The 14,537-nt window shown below is 41.7% G+C and overlaps 1 protein-coding gene and 1 long non-coding RNA gene across 2 annotated transcripts in view; both read right to left on the reverse strand.

Annotated features, from left to right (window-relative positions):
- The window catches only part of LOC114892184 (zinc finger protein 354B), a 93,555-nt gene that overhangs the window by 24,805 nt on the left and 54,213 nt on the right, over window positions 1-14,537 (reverse strand). The window lies entirely within an intron of this gene.
- On the reverse strand, window positions 6,826-11,455 carry LOC114893424. The gene is made up of 2 exons (XR_003792878.1): window positions 10,963-11,455; window positions 6,826-10,183 (listed from the first exon to the last, which is right to left on the reverse strand). It is a non-coding gene; the product is annotated as an uncharacterized LOC114893424 (long non-coding RNA).

The following is a 14,537-nucleotide window of genomic DNA, read 5'->3' on the forward strand; positions in this document are numbered from 1 at the left end:
AGAGCCTTCGGTCCCTCACTTGCCCCTGGGACCCGGGGCCGCCGCGTCGGGTCCCCTGCCCTCGCCACTCGGGGGACAGGTGGTGGAAGGACCGCGTCCGGCGCCTCAGCTCTCGGTGTTCCCAACCCGGCTGGGCCCCCGGGGCGAGAGGAGGAACATCTGGAGCTAGAAGCCCGGCGCTGCGCAGGGTCCGAGAGGTCGCGGCCCATCTGCAGCCCGCCCCGCCCCGCCCCGCCCCTAAGGGGCCTGCCCGGCTGTACTGGACTCCTCCCGCCAGGCCCTCCGAAGCCCTCCAGACCCGGTGCCTCCCGCCGTGGCCCCGCACTCACCCTCTCCCAGCAGGAGCCAAAGCAACCAGCGGACCAATGCCGCCCCTCCCAGCATCTCCACCCCGGGGAGCCGGACTACATTTCCCACAAAGCTGCGGGGGCGCGGCGCGGGCGTCAGGAGTGCGCAGGCGCGGGCCTCGGATGGTGGGGGGAGGGGCGGTTCCAGCGGGACGGAAGGTGGTGGCTTCCCGAATGGCTACCTCTTTTTGGTGGGGTTGTGGCTTGCCAAGCCAGGAGTTGACTGCGCGGTAACCTTATCCCGGCAACCCTAAAGCCGCCTCTCATTAGAACCTGTGGGTTCCTAACCCATGGGTAAGGAAGAAGGGGCAGACAGCCTTGGCTAAGCCTCACTTTCCTCCTCTGAAATAAAGGGAGCCTAGAGGAGTCCCTTGCAAAGTTGTCAGAAGACTGAGTAGATGTGGTAATTAACATACCAGATGCAGAGTGAGCACTCCATGAATGGTGGCTACTGTACCTCCTTTCCTAGCTCAGTGTCAGGTGCTGCCGTATTTGCTTCAGAATTATCACTGTATAGAATGCAGACAAGGGCTTCGCTGGTGGCGCAGTGGTTAAGAATCCACCTGCCAATGCAGGGCACACAGGTTCGAGCCCTGGTCCGGGAAGATCCCACATGCGGCAGAGCAACTAAGCCCGTGTGCCATAACTACTGAGCCTGCGTGCTGCAACTACTGAAGCCCATGCGTCTAGAGCCTGTGCTCTGCAGCAAGAGAAGCCACTGCAATGAGAAGCCTGAGCACCACAACAAAGAGTAGCCCCCTGATCACCGCAAACTAGAGAAAGCCCGCGTGCAGCAAAGAAGGCCCAATGAAGCCAAAAATAAATTAATTTTTTTAAAAAAAGGAATGCAGACAAAATCTCTAATTAAATGTGTGGCCAGAGCTGTCAGTTACAGCTGGGTCTGCCGCTGGAATTTGGAGAAATACATGACATTTGGGGCAGATCTATATGGTAGCTTGGATTGTAATATTTGTTTTTCTAAAAATAACCGGTAGCTTCATCTGCCTCTTTCTGTCGATGTGACAAAGACTCCACCTTTGACTAAACTTTAGGGAGGTTCCTATGAGACTTCTTTTCTACTAGGTCTCCTCCTTGAGCCCTGTCCTTGGCTTGTGGAGCCCAGTTTTAGCAAGAATACTGCTAAGTCAGTTTAGGTAGAATCCCGCATTATTAATATCTGATCAAATTCCTCATCCCCTACTCTTGATGTCTAAGTCCTTGGCCAGCCTTTGGCAAGGATCCCCCCAAATTTGCTGTCTCCTTTTTAGTAATTTTCCATCCACTGACCCCCTTTACCCTGCTTGTTGGAGCTGTAAATCCCCAGCTGTCTTTGCTCTACTGGGAGTTGAGTTCAGTTTTACTGAAGCCCCTATTGCAATAGTACTGAATAAAATATGTCTTTACTCTGTTAAACTAGTGTCCAACTCTGTTTCTTTTTGAGAGATGTTTGAACTATTTCAAAATATTGAAAAACATGAAAATCTTCACAGTTCATTTAATCAAGTGAAGGTAACCCAGATAGCAACAAACAAACAAAGTAAAAATCTACCACTGTATTTTTCGATTCAAATACCTTGAATCAGACAGTTGTTCCAGGACTACAAGGTCATTCGTACATCAGAAACTGCATGAACATATTCATCATGGTTTGGGGAGAAATGGCCCTTGATAAAATTCACAACATAAGAGTGTGCAATTTTCCCAACAAGTAGGCAGAGAATGTAGAATAGGGAGAGGGAGAAGGACCAAAAGAAACCAACACCCCCCCCCCACAACGCAACAACCTGCAAACATAAAAACTCAGGTAAATAAAAAATATGCAAGAAGATGATAGCAATAATGCCAAGTCTATTAGTAATCACTACACATGCACATGAACCGAACTTTCCAATTGAAAGAAAAATACTGGCAGACTACATTTTTATAAATCTAAGCTATATGCTAAAACATAAGGATACACAAACCTTGAAAGTGGAAAACTGGCAAAAGATAAACCTGGCAAATATTAACCCCAGAAAGTTAATGTAGCTACTAACACACACACACACACACACACACACACACACACACACACACACACATATTAAAGCAAAAAATATTGCTAGAGGTGGAAAAGGTAATTACATAACAATAAAAGTTAATTCACCAAGAAAAGAAAATATTCATAAACTTTTATGTATTTAATAATGGAGTTTCAAAATATATAAAGCAAAAATTGACAGAAGAGAACTGACAAATCTGAGTTATTTTTAAACTATTTTTTCTCAGAAATTGACAGAAAATCTCACCAAAAAAATCACTAAAGATATAGAATATCTGAAGAGCAAAATTAACAAGTTTTACTTAATGGACAAACACATAGAATATTGCATCCCCAAATTAATGAAAATAAGTTTTAATCATATGGTTATAAAAAATGACCTTATGCTAGGTTATAAAAGTAGTCTCAACACATTTCAAAGAACTGGTATCATAAGTACCACATTCTTTGACAACAATACAATTAGACATTTTTAAAAGTACCAGAAAAGTTTTTAAAAATTTAGGTAAACGGAATATTTAGAGATTAGGCTTGTCACACTCTAATCAGGCTCCTCTGAGCTCTTTTTCAACTAGGCCTCAAGAGTCGGGTTCTCATTTTTGTTTCTGCATTGTCAAATTTTAGCAAGAATATTACTAAATCAGTTTAGCCAGAATACCCCATCCTCCATATCTTATCACTCTTGATATCTGGTAATTCCTCCTCCACCATGCCTCAGGTGATGTCTGTTTTCAGCAAGTATTCTGTTAGTTTGGTCCCCCCTCACCCCTGATGTTTCCTCGTAGTAATTATCTATTCTCTGACCACCCCCACCTGGCTCATTGGCTATAAATTCCTACTTGCTTATGCTGTATTTGGAATTGATCCCAGTCCCTCTTCCCAACTGCAAGATTCCATTGCAGTGGTCCCTATACCCAATCACAATGGCCCCCCTTGAATAAACTCTGCCTTACTGTTCTTTAACAAATATCATGAACAATTTTTTTTAACAGGTAGGATAATACTTTTTGCTCTAACAATACAGCAAATTTTGTTCCCTTCCAAAACCTAGTAAAGCCAAAATTAAGGTATTATTTGAAAAGTTAACTCACAAGTTCAGGAAAAATCAGGCAAGGACACACCAGCAACATTTTGGACCTGAAAAGTAGACGGATGTTATTTTCTTGGCAAACCTGAAAAATGCCAAATCCCCAGACAGCTATAAAAAAAGCTGAAAGCCAGTTTGACTTTATATCTCAGAAACCTCAAACAGGAGTGGTAATACCAGATACTTCTAGAAGTGGGACTGAAGGTGGAGGCTAAAACAAAAAAAAGATATAGAGGGCAAGGAGAAAACTCTTTGAGGCAAATCTTTAGATCTCCTTTCCCAATCAACATTACAGTCAATTTCCCCTGCCCCACCAAGTAGACATCTGGATAGTTAGTCTCTGGAGAGGGAATTGGGAAGAGGGAAGTAAGACAGAGGCCAACCATGTGGCAAGAGGTTGAAGCTTTAAAGAAAGCTGGTCAGTGCGGAAGTCTCAGGAATTTAAAGTAGCCCTGGGGAACACCTGAGAAAGCTGATGCATGGTTTACAGAACTATTTTCCTTTATTTAATTTTATTTTTTAATAAACTTTTTTAACATGGAAGTATAATATACAGACTGACAACTCTTAAGTTATGTAAAAGACTGTGAAATGGACCAAAAGGATTATTTGGTGTCTGCAGGAGAAAACTATGTGTCTAGAGCATGCCCTTCCAGGTTATCTGATTCTATAAGGTATGAACATTTCATTATCTTTGAGCTATTTTAAAAGTTTGTAAGTTTAAATATCAGTAGACAGCTGAAAACAATACAAATTATTCTTTTCTGTACACTGGCAAATAAATTGTCTGGTGGAGCGACAACTGATTTCCCTCCAGCACCCCCCCCACACACAAAAAAAAACAGTTCTGTATCTGTTTATAAATTCATTTCACGTCTTTTGCACCATTTGTAACTTTTTGTTTGTTCCCTCACTAGTTAACTTAAAATCTGTTCATTTTATACCTATATGACAGTCATAATTTTACCTTAAAAAAAGAAGCCCTATTCTTTAATAGCATACTGCTTAATGGGTCATCACAAGTTAACACTGCTATATAACTGTAACCAAGCAGGACCCTATGGGACCTTCCTGGGACAGATCCCTCCCCTATATCCTCTGCTGTAGCTCCTCTCTGAAGTACCTATATAATAGTATCTGATGCACATTTCCTGAGTTGTTTTGCAAATGCTAAAACCCCTCCAAATGGAAGAAATTAACTACCTGATGACCATGAGCATGTGGACACCAGGCCTACTGGTGGCTGAGGATTGGTAACGTTAACCCCAGTGATACCACCCTGTTACCTCACCATCAACCAATCAGAAAATTGTGCATGAACTGATCACAGACCTGGGACTCCTCCTCCCTCACCTTGCCTTTAAAAATGTTTTGCTGAAACCCATCCGGGAGTTTGGGCTTTTTGAGCACTAGCTGTCCCAGACTCCTTGTCTGGTGCCTTACAGTAGACGCCGCACTTTCCTTCACCACAACCCAGTATAGTAGATTGGTTTACTGCCTGCAGGCTAGCAGACCAAAGTTTGGTTCCATAACACAACCACCATCCAGCTATATAACCGCCATCCAGGGAAATAGAATGTTTTCAGTACTCCAAATACTCCCCTCATGCCCTCCCAACAACTACCTCATCCCTTCTACCCAAAGGTAACTGTTACTAGACACTATTGGTCCCTCCTTGGGGTGCATAGCCAATGAACACACCAAGTACTTTCCATTGAAACAGAGGCATTTATTAGTTTTGACAAGTAAGGAGACAGGGACATAACTCTCCATGAACAGCTGGACAGGGGAAGTTTTAAGCCTGCGGGTATCACACATATTCATGAAAGGGTAGGCATGATCATTATAATGAGGCAAAGGTTATGCTAGGTTGCCAAAAACTGCAAGCAAGCAGGTTCTTGGTTGGTTGTTAGCACTGTGGTATCTTGACTGGAATGCACTGTAACCTTTTTGGAACATGGTGTGTTTCTGCCATTTAACTGATAGTTTCTGCAAAACAAATCACACTTTGGTTTAACTCTATCCTTTCCCTACTGCTGCCTAGCTAACGTGACCACTATCTTGACTTCTAACACTGTAGATTATTTTTGCATTTTAAAAACTTTAAATAACTACAGTATACAGTATATATTCTCTTGTGTCTGGCTTCTTTCATTCAACATTATATTTGGAGATAAACTCATATTGTTGTATATTGCAGCCCATTACTCTGTTATGTGAATACATCATAATTTATTTATCCCTTCAAACATTTGGGTTGTTTCCAGTTGTCGGCTATTAAGAAGAATGCCGCTATGAATATTCTTTCACTTGCATTTTCGTGTATATATATATAAAAAATAAAACTTGATCCTTTCCTTATCTTATTCACAAACTTAATAGTGTTGTTGAACCCTAGTTAGTGTGCTCAAAACACAATGAGCCCAAACCAAAACATCGGAGTTCGGAACAGAGAAAGGTTTACTGTAAGGGCCAAGCAAGGAGAACAAGTGACTTGTGCTCAAAAAGACCAGACTCCCCAATAGTTTTCAAGGAAGAGTTTTTACAGGAAAAAGTTGAGGGAAGGGCTGCAGGGTGTGTAACCTTCCTGATTTGGTTGGTGGTGAGGTAACGGGGTGGGGTTCCAAGAATCTCTATCATCAGTCTCCTGGTTCCTACCAGTCTGGGCCCAGGTGCTTGTGCTCAGCCTGAAGTTACCATCCTCCACCTGCTGGCGGGGAGGCTAGTTCCTGCAGAAGAACGCAGAGACATATTGTTATGCATATTCCTTGAGGAGGAACCAGGACCCTGCCCCATGCTGTACTCCCGTTTCTTTCTGTATTCTTTCACTGCCCTAATTAGTAACTACTTGATAATGCTCTTTGGAACTCAGGTAAGGTCTAGGAGGCTGAAAACCTTCTTCCTACAAACCAGAAATGGGGGACACAAAAAGTCTTTTGGGCCCAAGAGGGCCCCACAGGGGCCTGCTCAGTTTCAACCCCCGCCCCCCACCTTTTCTTTGATACTCTTCAATCTTGAGGGGAACAGGTGTTGAACAAGAAAGAGAATAACATTTTGGATAGAGAGGTTAATCATAAATTTGTCAGCAGAACTTGATTTTAGGAGGACTCAGTTTCAATAGTATGTGGATTATAGATCTAAAGGTGAATGGTAAAGAAATGTAGATTCTAAATCAGTGCTGTTCAATAAAACTTTCTGTAATAGACATATCTTACACCTGCACTTGTTACCAAGTCCAAGCTTGCTCTGCTCGCCGCAGACAGGCCAATGAATCGGAGACGAGGTGTTGATGTTGCCGAAATATCGGCTTCCCTGTGCACCGATGCCGAACAGAAACACGGAGGCAGAGATTTTGGAGGAAGAGAGAGATGGCTTTATTTTTCTGCCAGGCAGAAGGGAAGACACAGCAGGCTAGCGCCGCAAGAACTGTGCCCTCCTGTCCTGGGGAATCACAGGGTGTCTTATAGGTGGAACTCGCAGTCCAGGATAAGTGATAAGGATCAAAGTGGTGAAGGTCTTGCATTCTTCTTCTTCTTGCAGTATTTTAAAACAGTCACTGCTGGCGTCAGGCAACCTGGTAATTGGGTCCGTTTATCTCTGGGTTATGGCCTGAGTAAACAGTTACAGGGGGTGATTTGCTACAAGAGAATGCAGCGAGGGTAAATGCTAGAGGCAGGTAACAATTCATATGGAATCAGAGTAATTAGCTTTGTTTAGCTTTGTGAAGTACAAGTCTAGTTACAAGTGTTCATTAGTAGTAACAGCTAAAGAATAACCAAGATTGCTTAACTCTTTCAGGCCTGTTTACGCTGTTTTCCCAACCTGTTCACTGTTGCTTGTTTTCCTTGTTTATCAGAAAAGTCTCATTTCTATTTTTGCTGCAACAAATTCCCCACTGCTAGTTCATTCCCTCCATATCAATGGAGGAAGGGAAACGGCGCCCTTCTTGTCTGACTGAGGACAAAACTTCAGTTTTGCTCCATTTGACAAACACCAGCTGTCCAGCCCAGAGGCCAATCTATCTTCCATTTCAAATCCCCCCTGAGACATGAACCCCAAGAAATCTTTATTGGGAGGATGAGGGACTACGGTCTGTCTTCTGTAGCTTCATCAGGCTGGCAAGGGGCTCACAGACCCCACCTAGTTGGGGTCATGGAGCTCTTGCCCTGTTTTATAAAGGGGCCCCACGGTGACTTCTGCTGTTATTTTGGCAGGATCTGTTCTTAGAAATAGCTGGAATCTTTGCATCATTATTATCTTGATGTGAACCTGTTGTACTCTGGAGGAGACAGAATTTAACAAGTAGTTCAAAAAAAAAAAGAGGTCAAAGATTAGTAAAAGAATTATTGTAACCAGGGGCCCAAGCAAGAGTAAGAGCCACGTTTCGTTTGGTAGTAATTTTGATCCTAGTCCAGATAAAGTCAGCACTTGGGTTACCCTGTCCAAAGGAATGGAGCCATTTGGCATGGTCATGTACATTTTTTTTTTTTTTTTTGCGGTACGCGGGCCTCTCACTGTTGTGGCCTCTCCCATTGCGGAGCACAGGCTCCGGACGTGCAGGCCCAGCGACCACGGCTCATGGGCCCAGCCGCTCCGCGGCATGTGGGATCTTCCCGGACCGGGGTACAAACCCATGACCCCTGCATGGGCAGGCGGACTCTCAACCACTGCGCCATCAGGGAAGCCCAATTTTTGATGTCCTTTTTATTAACCCAGTGTGACTGATGTCGGTGTAACAGACTCAGAAGTAGTTGGAGGAGTGACAACCTGAACATTTATAGACAAAATAGATCTTATCTCTTTTTAGGAGAATAAGCCTGAATCCCAGTCGAGACTTGGTACTTTGAGGAGAACTGTAAGCAGGTAGCCAGTTGGCTAGGTTTATCCAAGTAGGTTTTAATCTTTGATGTGGTATTAACACAAAAAACAAAGCAGTTGTCACCATTAACAATTTTTTATGCTTCTCTAGGTATGAGAAGATGCAAGATTTGGGGCTCATAAAATCTTTTCCTGAAAATATCTAACCATCTGAAGGACTGTTCTGTTTTTCCCAGAGCACAGAGTGCCTCATTCCTGATCTCCACCCTGAATTCCTTTGAAGGAATCAGTGCTGGTCAATAAAACAGCACTGATTTTGAACAGGGGGTGTGGAAGGTCACCAGCTACAGCGGCTCATGATTTAAGCCTTGTAGAAGTAGATGGCAAGTGTCAGTTTTTAGTCAGCAGGGCCCCTTTATGGTCATAAGTTCAACCATGGTTTGGTGCATTTCATGACCAGTTTTTGTCCGATGGTGCTAGGAATGCTCATTCCCAGGTCTGGCAAAGATTTTGCTGATAGGGCACTCCATGTGCTATTACTGGACTAGGCCTTTACTGTATCCAAAAGTCTCTGGACCTGTCTTCCTAGTCTTTCATGGTCCAGGAGAATAATCCCTCTTGTTGCTTTTCCCCATATCTAGAGTTAGACTACTGCAATCATTGATCTCATATGGAACTATATATCACCATTTTATCAGAGGATCAGTCACACATTTGGTAACGTAAGAAACAACAATTTTCTTTTGAAATAGGCAAAATACAAACAACATAGCTAGCAGTATTAGTAAAGTCATAAGCAAGAATTAAGCCAAGAACTTCCATTAGGTGCAGCCCAGTATATCCCACGTCATCTAACTTATTAGTGTCTTCTGTACCAATCCTTATCTTTCAGGGAAACTATATATTAGCCCTGTCCATAAGGCATCCAGTCCAGTTTCTTAGCGTTACTAGACTGATTATCCTTAGTATGATTTATTTGTTCCTAGCATAGAGGAGTCTTTAAACTTAAGTTACCATAGCCTGGTGTTAATGACATAAATCCATCCCATAATTGTGGGAGGTTTTATTCCTTGGCTGAAATTTTGCTTGTTGTTCTGATTGAACTTTGAGTAACAGAGGAAAATTCATACTTATGGTCAGCATCAGAACAGGTACTATTAACTGGTCAGTTGAGGGGATCTCATCTAGTAATATCAATAGTGGCCTGAACATGACTATAATTTTCCTTTTAAGATAAGTTTCCTAAGAGTCAACCAATTATAGCCTTGGAGTAGAGAAATCCACTCAGGTAACTCAGAAGTACTAGACATAGGTAATTGGCCACAAATCAACAATTGGATTGATTTTTAAAACTAGCATAGGATCGTGCCTATCATAGAAAAACATTTGATTCATATACAAAGGTCCAAGAAGACAAGAAAACATTATAAATGGTCATACAAGTTAGGTCCAGGATCATGGGTAAGCTGTCTACTTTTGATGTCTTCTTCTCATCCTGGTGTGAGTGTAGTTTCTCCTCTGTTTGAGCGTTGTTGTTTGTTTTTTTTTTTTGGCGGTACATGGGCCTCTCACTGTTGTGGCCTCTCCCGTTGCGGAGCACAGGCTCCGGACGCGCAGGCTCAGCAGCCATGGCTCACGGGCCCAGCCGTTCCACGCCATGTGGGATCTTCCCGGACCGGGGCACGAACCCGTGTCCCCTGCATCGGCAGGCGGACTCTCAACCACTGCGCCACCAGGGAAGCCCTTGAGCGTTGTTTTAAGGTGATTTTGAGGTCAGCCATTCTCTCTGATAAGGGTCCTTTCATCCAGGTTGGAGATAGTCCTTTAAATTGTGTCTTTTCCAGTATGTATAATCCCCTGGTTGTAAGTCATAGGGCATCCGATCTTCATCTAAAGATAGACTACTGAGATAAGCTTTACAAACAAACTTAAGAGTTTCCTTTAATAATCTAATTAAACTTTTAGCAATATAACATAACAGCAAGGAACTATCTGGGAAGTGAGTCTTGGTAAACACAGACCTTAATTAACAAAACTAGAATTTAATATTTAGTGAAACATAATTTTTTTCCATTGTGAGGGCATTAATCTTGTAGCCAGGGAAGGCTTTATCCTATCAAATAAAATGAGATTTATCAGGGAGACAGAAAAAGCCAAGTGGCCATCTTGGATTTTCCATAGCCCTGACTGTTTAATTTACAGCTATTGTTTACCCATTTTAAACTTTCTGACTTAGGAATAGACCGTTGCCATGCTACAAAGACATCAGGATAGCAAAAGTCTGACAATGAGGGGTTAATTTGTGTAGAAGCCAAATGAACTTTATCTACATGTGTCAAAATCTTCATAGATCATTGTGAAATAATACTTATTTACTTAACCAAAATAACGAGAGATTTTAAAAGCACATACAAATCACATGAAGGCAAAGAAATTTACATAGTCTGTTATTAAAAGCAGCACTCCAAGAAAACTTTGTTCTCTTAACAGAGAGAGAGAGAACCAAATTTCAGTCTGGTCTCAACAAACTTGGCCTGATGATTTATATAACTGTAATTGATCATATAGGCTTTTTTGCTTGCTGAAATTTTTATAAGGGGTCTCAGAGTGAACTTTTAAAAGACCTCTCAGGAAAGTCACACCAAGGGCTTGTCACAGATTTTGCTTACCAGATCTAGGTGAATTCCTCCCTTTTCAAGTTCTCCGAAATACCTTGAGGTTTCTGTACCTGTGAGATAGCTTTCCTAATTTATCTGATAAAGCTGCTGGGGACCTAAGAGTTTCCAATCTCTGGAGGGAGCAGATAGAGAGAAAAGATAAATGCTTTAATTTTACACACAGATGTAAATTACCAAATTATTGTAAATCATAAGTACCTTGAGGAGAAGAGCTTCTTTATATCCAGTTTATCATTATGGTCTGAAAGTCAGAAACTTGTGTTTATCCAAAAGTCCTTTTTATAAATCTTCTTGAAGAGGAAGCATTTTTGCAAAGGCATCAGAGTAAAACCGTGTAAGTGTCTATAATGACAAAAGACTTAAGGCACGTTTAAAATCTGATTACAATGTAATTAACAAGGTAACTTGGTTACTGTTGTGACATATGACACTTACGATAATAACTAGAATTATAACTGGTAACAGTTTACCACGACATATCAGAATTTTTTGAAATTCCATATATAATTTCTAGAATATCTGTATTAGTAACAATTACCATACAATATAACCTAAGAAGATTTATTACACATTTGACAATACTTCCCACGTACTTTTAAAATACCAAATGAACCTAATTAGTGTAATATCTCTCTTTGGGATGTTTCAGTGGCCCTTTGAAGCATCCCAAAGTTAGCTAGAGGTCAAAGAAACTCCACTACAGTTTGGTTTGGGAAGTTTTATCAAAAAAACAAAAGGGTTTAGAACACTCAGTCAGATAAGATCATATGTCACTGTGAAACAACAGTTATTCACTTAGCCAAAGTAACAGTAAAAGATTTTAAAGGCAAATATAGACCTGATCACTTAAAAGGTAAAGAATTAAAATCCGTCATCCAAGGCAGTTCAACATCTTAAGAAAACTTGTACCATGCACAAAACTCTTTTCTTGGGGTCCACTTTCCACAAACTTTTTTTATCACTTTCTGTATCCATCACTTTATTTTCCCATTCAGAAACAGCCACCTGTAAGTTAGTCCTACTTCCTTTTTCCTTAATAAAATGCAATTCCATTCCTCATACCTTTTTTAAAAATAAATTTATTTATTTTTGGCTACATTGGGTCTTCGCTGCTGCACTCGGGCTTTCTCTAGTTGTGGCGAACTGGAGGGTTGCAGTAAGCAGGCTTCTCATTGCGGTGGCTTCTCTTGTTGCAGAGCACGGGCTCTAGGTGCGCGGGCTTCAGTAGTTGTAGCTCGCTGGCTTCAGTAGTTGTAGCTCACGGGCTTCAGTAGTTGTGGATCGCGGGCTCCAGAGCGCAGGCTCAGTACTTGTGGCGCACGGGCTTAGTTGCTCCGTGGCATGTGGGATCTTCCCGGACCAGGGCTCGAACCCGTGTCACCTTCATTGGTAGCGGATTTTTTTTTTTTTTTTTTTTTTGCGGTACGCGGGCCTCTCACTGCTGTGGCCTCTCCCATTGCGGAGCACAGGCTCCGGACGCGCAGGCTCAGCGGCCATAGCTCACGGGCCCAGCAGCTCTGCAGCATGTGGGATTCTCCCGGACCGGGGCACGAATCCGCGTCCCCTGCATCGGCAGGAGGACTCTCAACCACTGCACCACCAGGGAAGCCCCCTCATACCTTTTTTACTAAAAACATACATCCTACTTTCCTTAAGCAACCATGAACTATCCTTTTATATCAGCACTCTGTAGGTTGGTAAATATACATCCAAATAATAATTTTTGAAGAATGTGCTTTCTTATAGAAAACATCTCAGTGTGGCACCAAACACATTTTTTAATAGTTCTAAACCTTTTGATTCTCTGTAAAAGGAAGCCAATGTTCAGTAATTACAGTTTCAGTATCTTATTTTATTTGGAAATGGACTAGTTATTTAATAAACTTCCATCCTTTAACTTAATTTAGCACAACTCTAAATGTTTTATGTTGTCGAATATCTAGAGAGATTATTCTTAAGTAGACGTTCCTAAAGCATAATTATTCCTAAAAAGTTCACCCAAGGCTCTTATCTTATTTGCATTTTTTTGTCTTGGAAGTTTCTTCACATCGAGTTATTTTCATTGTTGACAAATTTGTAAAACATATAATAAGATCTTATTTAGTTTATATTAAACCTAGGCACAATAAAAGTATTATACCTAATGTTGCTGGCTCTAAAGACATGTCTATATTGATTAGATCAACAAACTTAAACATTAATACCAGGTATTAATTTAATATTGAATATTTCCCAGGTCACATGAACCTGAAATTTATTTAGCCTGATTTTTCTTGTATTTAGAATTGTTTACTTTTCTTTTAAGCCAATTAAATAGAGCTCATTTACAAATTAACCTCAGCAATATTATCCAAAGACAAAAACACATACTGAGACATACACATATATCCAGAGAGAGCTCTCATAGTTTTCACTTGAGATTTAAAATGTCTCTTTGCCTCTTTTTTTTTTTCTTCTTGGCTTGAAGTTCTACTAATTAATCCAAGGCTGAAGTCTCAGGTAAGTGGGCTGTGTTTGTAGCTCAAGGACATGATAAGAGTTAACTTCAAGCTTTGTCCTAGGTATATTTTTGTTCTCTCAGGGTCAGAATTTTGAAGAGAAGTAGTTTAACAAGGTAGCTTTTTCTAATTGCACATGCCAAAAGGACTGGTTTTTGCAATTTTAAGAAAAAATTTATTTTAACCAATTTTCTCTGGAGTCTAAACAATATTGTGGCCATACTGTCGAAAATCATCTTTCTCTTTCTGTGGTCATGGTTTCATAGCTAAAAGTTAAACCAGATAGTGCTCAAATTGGCTCTGATAACAGGGGCAGACTGGCTGATAAAATGTCCCAGCAGGGATTGTCCCTCTGGGGAGGTGGGGTCTTAGTATGATCAGAAGAATCTGAAGGAGTAAGGGAACTTGTAGGAGTGGGGGAAGCTTGGTTCCCCCATCCTGAGAGTTGGGAGAAGTTAGAAGGGGATCATTTAGAATGTCAGGAGAGTTGGGGTTTTTTCCCTCAGGCTTTTGATTATGCAGCCACCCAGAGCAGGATTATAATAAAAGGGACATAAATTCCTGAACATAAGGGAACCTCAGTCCATTTTCCCGTCCTGTGGCAATAGAGATTTAATTGTAGGAGACCCATTTTCAGGTCATTTTTCTTTGTCATTGGATCATAGCTATAGGTCGACCAGTCATTTAAAATTTTCCCCAAGGGTTCCCATGTTGGGGTGGAACCTTAGGGGAAGCGCTTCCTGTTTTGGCTCGAGCAGTTGGTAACAGACGTTAGATGTTAGCGCGCTCAAATCAAAACATAAACCTTCACCTCGTCAGCTGGAAGTCGCACATAAAACATAAACCGTAAAACGAAACAGCAAAGGGATGCTCAAAAAGAAAAAGGAGAAACATATGGCGGAGCCGCACCCAAACGTGACTTCCGAGTCCCACTCAACCTGGACCGTTGCCCCAAAGCGGCGCCTTACATCAGAATCTCCCTTTGCAAGGAGAATTCCACATCAGAATTTTCCCTTTGCAGGGAGAATTCCACATCAGAATTTTCCCTTTGCAGGGAGAATTCCACAT

This window comes from Monodon monoceros, unplaced genomic scaffold, assembly GCF_005190385.1.
Source record: "Monodon monoceros isolate NGI ecotype Baffin Bay Population unplaced genomic scaffold, NGI_Narwhal_1 Super_Scaffold_12, whole genome shotgun sequence".
NCBI lineage: Eukaryota > Metazoa > Chordata > Mammalia > Artiodactyla > Monodontidae > Monodon > Monodon monoceros.